At 39.3% G+C, this 5,772-nt stretch overlaps 1 pseudogene across 1 annotated transcript; it reads right to left on the reverse strand.

The window, feature by feature from the left end:
- Positions 1–295: 295 nt before the first annotated feature.
- LOC143575678 (glycerophosphodiester phosphodiesterase GDPDL7-like) lies at positions 296–4,876 on the reverse strand (annotated as a pseudogene). Its single transcript, XR_013142809.1, has 7 exons — positions 4,192–4,876; positions 3,818–4,114; positions 3,632–3,744; positions 2,562–3,068; positions 2,014–2,334; positions 1,790–1,929; positions 296–811 (listed from the first exon to the last, which is right to left on the reverse strand). The product of XR_013142809.1 is annotated as a glycerophosphodiester phosphodiesterase GDPDL7-like (transcript).
- Positions 4,877–5,772: the final 896 nt, after the last annotated feature.

Below are 5,772 nucleotides of genomic sequence, written 5' to 3' on the forward strand. Positions count from 1 at the left end.
CTTAGTTTTATTCTTCCTTTGAATTGTTTTATCAAGTTATATTGGTTTATTATTTGGTTATTTGCGTTATTAGTGAAAAAGAATATGTTGTTTTAATTTTAGCATTGAAATTATTTAATTTTCTTTGTTTTTTGTTTTGTTTCTAAAATACTCGAAACCCGATTAACCCAACCCGAACCTGAATTGCCCTAACCCCAAAAACCCATGAGAGATTTGGGTTGGGTTTCGGGTTAAGATTTAAAACTTTGCAACCCAAAGAACCCGACCCGAAAAACCCCAAACCCGTAAAATGAACCTGAAGAACACCCGCAAAAAATTTATAGAACTTACTCATAAATGCCCTTGCGGTTTTCGGATTATCGGTGATCACACCATCGATACCCTCCGCCAAGAACGAAATAAGCTCGGTATACGGATCACTATAAAAATCAAGCATCATACTCAGCGTCTCTGTCGAAAACCCCGAAACATACACCGAGATGTTTGCAGCATGCATTTCTTCGACAATTTTCGTCGAACCTGTCGAAAAAAATATCTTGCTCTCCTGAACTATAGATTTCTTTCCCACATTAACCGCATCAGCGTACTTCTTAATATCAGTAACCACGGGCTTCGGGGCGTCGCCAATGGGCTTGCTAAACAGCAAAACTCTCCGGTAGTTTGGCCACAATGTCTTGAACTTTGCTAACACCGACGTGTCGTCGGATTGGATCAAAACTTGCTGTTTCGGATCCAGTTTCGCGTTCTTGAGTGCAAGGTTCACCGAGCTGATCATGTCAAGGCCCTTCTTTGATGCTAGGTATGCAGCATGCTGCAACATGTTTTAATAATGATGTTAGAAATTAACTTTCCCGCGAATAGAGACGAGCCTCAAATAAAGCTTGTTTAGTTATTGAGCCTGAGCCTTGTACAGGAAGCTTGTTTAGACTTGTCGAGCCTAGGGGTGCAAATGAGCTGAGCTGCTCGCGAGCTACTCGAGATCGGCTCGTTAAAAAGCTCGATTGAGCCTAAAAATAAGCTCGTTTAATAAACGAGCCCGAGCCCTAGCTTCACTTATCGAGCTCGAGCCGGCTCGTGAGCCTAAAAGCCTGTCATTTATATGATTTTTTTAAAATATATATTTAATAATTATTAATTAATATATATAATGTTATGAAAAAATAAATAACTATATAATCTATATTATTTTTTATACATAAAATTATAATAGAAAAATATATATATAAATAATTATAATTATATAAAAAATATATGATAAATAGTAAACAAGCCGAGCCCGAGCCGAGCTCGAGCTTCAAAACCCATTCACGAGCCGAGCTCGAGATTTGAAAATAGAGCTCGAAATGAGCTGAGCTCAAGCTCTGTGTAAGTTAAACGAGCCGAGCTCAGGCTCGGATCGGCTCGTTTGCACCCCATTCGAGCCTTGTGTATTTTTAAGTTTTTACCTCTTTTGGACTTCTTTGTATTAATTTCACACCGCATAGCCAAGCTTGTGTCGAGCTTTGGCTCGTTTATGATATTACACGAGTTCGAACCAAGTTTAGGCTCGTTTAAGATTTTTCTTAAAATAAATAAAAGCATTTAAAAGCGCAATATCAATTAATTAAACAAATAATCAACCAGTTGAGTATGAGCTTGAAAAAACGGCTGACAAGTAGAGTTCGAGTTTTAGAAAAAAGAGCTTAAGTTTGAGCTCTTGTAAGTCAAAGCAAGCCAAGCTCGCGCTCACCTTGGCTCATTTGCACCCCTAGAACACAGATGGTCCAGTCCGGTAGCATTAGAAACTTACTTGAATTCCAATGAGAATTCCCATTGATGAATTCTTCTTAGCAAGATCCAAAAACTCTGGCAGTGTTAGAAACTTTCCAGCATGCTTAGCTTTCGGGTTTCGAAACAATCCGGCTGACTGAAACGGGTTTTGAATCAAGGCTACAATGAAGTGAAAATAAGTAAAATACAAAAAAAAAAAAAAAAAAAAAAAAAAAAAAACCGAATCTGTAACTAACTACTCACGTTTAACGGATTTGATCTCGGTCCACGTGACATCGAAGGTGAACACGCCACTTTTCGGTTGAATACCCGGGATGGTGGTTGATCTGTCCATAAATGCCATTGCAGCATTAGTTTTACCAAGTAGATCAGCTGACTCCAAGCAAAATGCGACACCGTCTTGTGTCATTTGAACGTTGCAGTCGATTATATCCGCCCCATCATCGATAGCTTTCTTGTATGCAAGATCAGTGCACCCGGGGTAATCTATACTTGCACCATTGTGCGATATGATCAACGTGTTTGCGACCATCGGGCCCAAGTTTGGACATTGAGCTAAGCATGCTGTCATTGTTGTAAAAATTACTGAAACCGGTCAAACCATATAAACCGAAACAAGTCTTCCAGTTTTGTCAAATATATACAGTTCGGTTTTGACAGTTTAACAGTTTACCAGTTTAAGTGAAGGTTTGAAACTGGCCATTTTTTATTATTTAAAAAAAAATCAGTTCAAACCGTCAAACTGTCAAAACCTGGCTGTGACAAGCGCAGCTAGGAGCTTGACTTCTTACCGATAGCGTTTGAAGCCGAACCCGGGAACTCAGTAACAACCCCGTCGACTGCAAATTTTGGATTATCAACGAAATGCAAGTATTCTGTAGCCGGGTCATAACTATAGTTATAACTTGAAAATATATCGGATGCAAAACCCGAAACATACACCGCGAGCCCTTCTTTATGAGCATCCGCAACAAGGGTTGTTGCGGGCTGAAGGTACCCGTCTTTCCCAACGGGCAATATGTAGTCTTTCGGGACAAGAATACCGAAGCGAATGCCTTGATCATCCCGAGTTTCTTTACAAGGGCCCCATATGTTTCCTTGTTAGTTGGTTCAACGTCGTCGGGTTTCATGAACCGGAACACGAGCTTGGTTTTCGTTAAGTCCATGTTTTTGCCTGTTGCCACGGCTTTCAAGAACCCGATCTCGGGTGATGAGATGTAATCAGCTGTAAAGAATTCCTTGGAATCGTCGATATATCGTACTACGCTTAACTGATGCGCGCCCCAGAACGCGTCGTTCTACAAAATAAACGCGTAGATTAAAAGTTAAAACAAAACAAACAACTTGTGTTTTGTTTAAGAGTAAACTGCGGTTTTCGTCGATGTGGTTTGTCAAATTTGCTGTTTTAGTCCAATAGTTTTAAATTTGCGATTTTTGTCTTTGTGGTTTCATTTCACTTGCATTTAAACCCGGATTCATTAACCTCGTTAAGTCTGATCGTTAAACTCATCAGCGTGCCGCTCTCGTGAGGGGCAGTTTTGTCCTTTTTATCCCCAAATAAACCACAGTCGTAATTCGCAAGCCCCCTCACGTGAGAGGCTGGGGTGTATTGGGGGGGAGGATAAGGACAAAACTGCCCCTTACGTGAAGGGCACGCTGATGAGTTTAACGACCAGACTTAACGGGATTAGTGAATTCGGGTTTAATTGCAAGTAAAATGAAACCACAGGGACAAAGATCGCAAATTTGAATCTACTGGACTAAAACCGTAGATTTGGACAAACCACAAGGACGAAAATGCAGTTAACTCTTTGTTTAACTAGTATAGTACGTTAGTAATGTTACGCGATGCGGGACCCACCTGAACGTTTAACCATAGTTTGCCTTTCGGCTCGAGGCCGAAAACACTATCGGGTTGAAGCGGAGGGTATACAAAATCAAAAACACTTGCTCTTGAGTAGATATTCTGTAACACTGTTTTATGTAACACATGTTATCGAGTGCGTTTAACGCATAACATAACGAGGATGGAAATATGAAATCTTACAACTTATGTCCTTCATTATTTCGTCGATGGTTAAATCAATAGCGAACCAACCATCGACGTCTTTACCATTAATGTTGTACCGTCGTTTCTGCTTAGGGAACTTGGTAGCTGCATCCGTGCAGTTATCGAGCTTTATGTGGGGTAGACATATTCCTAGATTATCTTTTGTTAGTTGCAAGTTACAATATCTAAGGATACCGGGCACGCCCATTGCTATAGCTGCAGAGTATCCTGTACCCGATGAGTCCGGGAATAGCCCCGGGAAACCGCCTTGGGCTATCACCAATGGCTCACCACCTAATAAACATAATGTAAATAAATTATGTTGTAGTTAATGGCATTGTAATGGCAAACGAAGTGATGACGTTACGTACCGTTCAAAGTTAGCCATTTCTTTCCTGGCCCCGGGCCAGGGCCTGGACCGGGACCAGGATTGGCTTGCAAGCGTGCACGTCTTGGAGGTTTGTTATCGCGTCCGAAATGAGCATGTTTGGCAAGAGATGAATAAATTAATAGGAAACCAAAGAGTAACTCCTTGATCATATCTTGTTTAATTTTGCATCCAAAAATGTCATAAACGCGAACCAAGAAAACGTCGTTCTATGGGCCTCGTCTCTTTATGTTGATAAAAGAAACATAAATGTTAACGTTTCATAAAACGCTAGATTCTATAAATTATACCTAAATCTTTTCAGGCGTTTTTAGGCACAATTTGGCCATGAACGAAATCAAAACAACGAAAATAAATTAGAAAAAAAAAACTTACGTGTTTATACAAAAATGTGATTTAAAAGATGATTTCCCCTGCGGAGTTTCGAAAATTGAGAAACTCTGTAAGGGAATTTGAAAGAAAATGTGCACAGAGATAATGGGAGGGGGGTAAATAATGGTAAATTGTACACACAAAGAAAATGTATTTATAGGTTGCTAATAATATCATAGGATAACATGTTAATATTAGGATAGTTGATTTCTGATTATATGGAGCCAAATCCATTTTTTGTAAAACATGTTTCATATTTAAATAGGAAAAATTGGTTTTTCGAAACTTGTGGAGAGATTATGTGGTGATGGTGTCTTCAATCTTGTTAGTTTATGTTCTATAAAAAATGAGATTAGATTCATGGGTAGATGTAAGCCAAAGCATATAATCTTCTTTAAATAATATAGTTACATACTTTTTTAGAATTGGTAAAATGTTTGTAGGTAACATAACACGTTTAACCCGTCTATTGAACCTCAAATACGACGTTTCGGGTTCACCCGAAACCAAACCTGTGAACAGGTGGTGTCACAATTCATAAATTAGAACATATGGATTCATCCCGACTTATAGTATAGAGCATATTGAACCACAACTCATGCTTTCGATACATTTGGATCTCTTGCCCCCGATGCGGCTACGTTTTTGAAAAGGTCGGTGCGCAGTAACTTAACGACGCCGAAGAACGATAACTTTGTTTTTAGTAGGATCGGTTTTGCCTTTCAAAAGGGGGTGGCGGCGCAGCTTGTTGCTCGCTTACTTGTCTCTTTATTGTAATTAGATCCTTTTTATAATATTAACGAACCATATTTTATTTGTAAAAATAAAAAATAAACAAAAATTCATACTTTAGAATACCAATAATAATAAGGTATATTGGTTTTTATTAATCTCAACTATTAACTTTTGGTCGCTATCGGTCCCAACTAACGAATTGGTTGCCGACGGTCCCAAATTTTAACGTATGTGTTCTCAACGGTCCGCGACTAACGAAATCCTAACGCCGTTAGTTGCAGGTCGCCGGAAAAACGTTTTTGGCCGAAAACTTTACTTTTTCGTCTCAAACATCTTTGTAACTTTGTATCTGACCTTTAAGAACCTTTTCTAGTTAAAGCCCTAATTACTGAGATCGCCGGAATCCTAGAACCATCGTCGAACCCTAGAACCATCGTCAAAATCGATTGGTGGTGCT

This window comes from Bidens hawaiensis, unplaced genomic scaffold (genome assembly GCF_021521415.1).
Source record: "Bidens hawaiensis isolate Kalapana, Puna unplaced genomic scaffold, B.hawaiensis_p1.1 tig00027571_1, whole genome shotgun sequence".
Lineage (NCBI taxonomy): Eukaryota > Viridiplantae > Streptophyta > Magnoliopsida > Asterales > Asteraceae > Bidens > Bidens hawaiensis.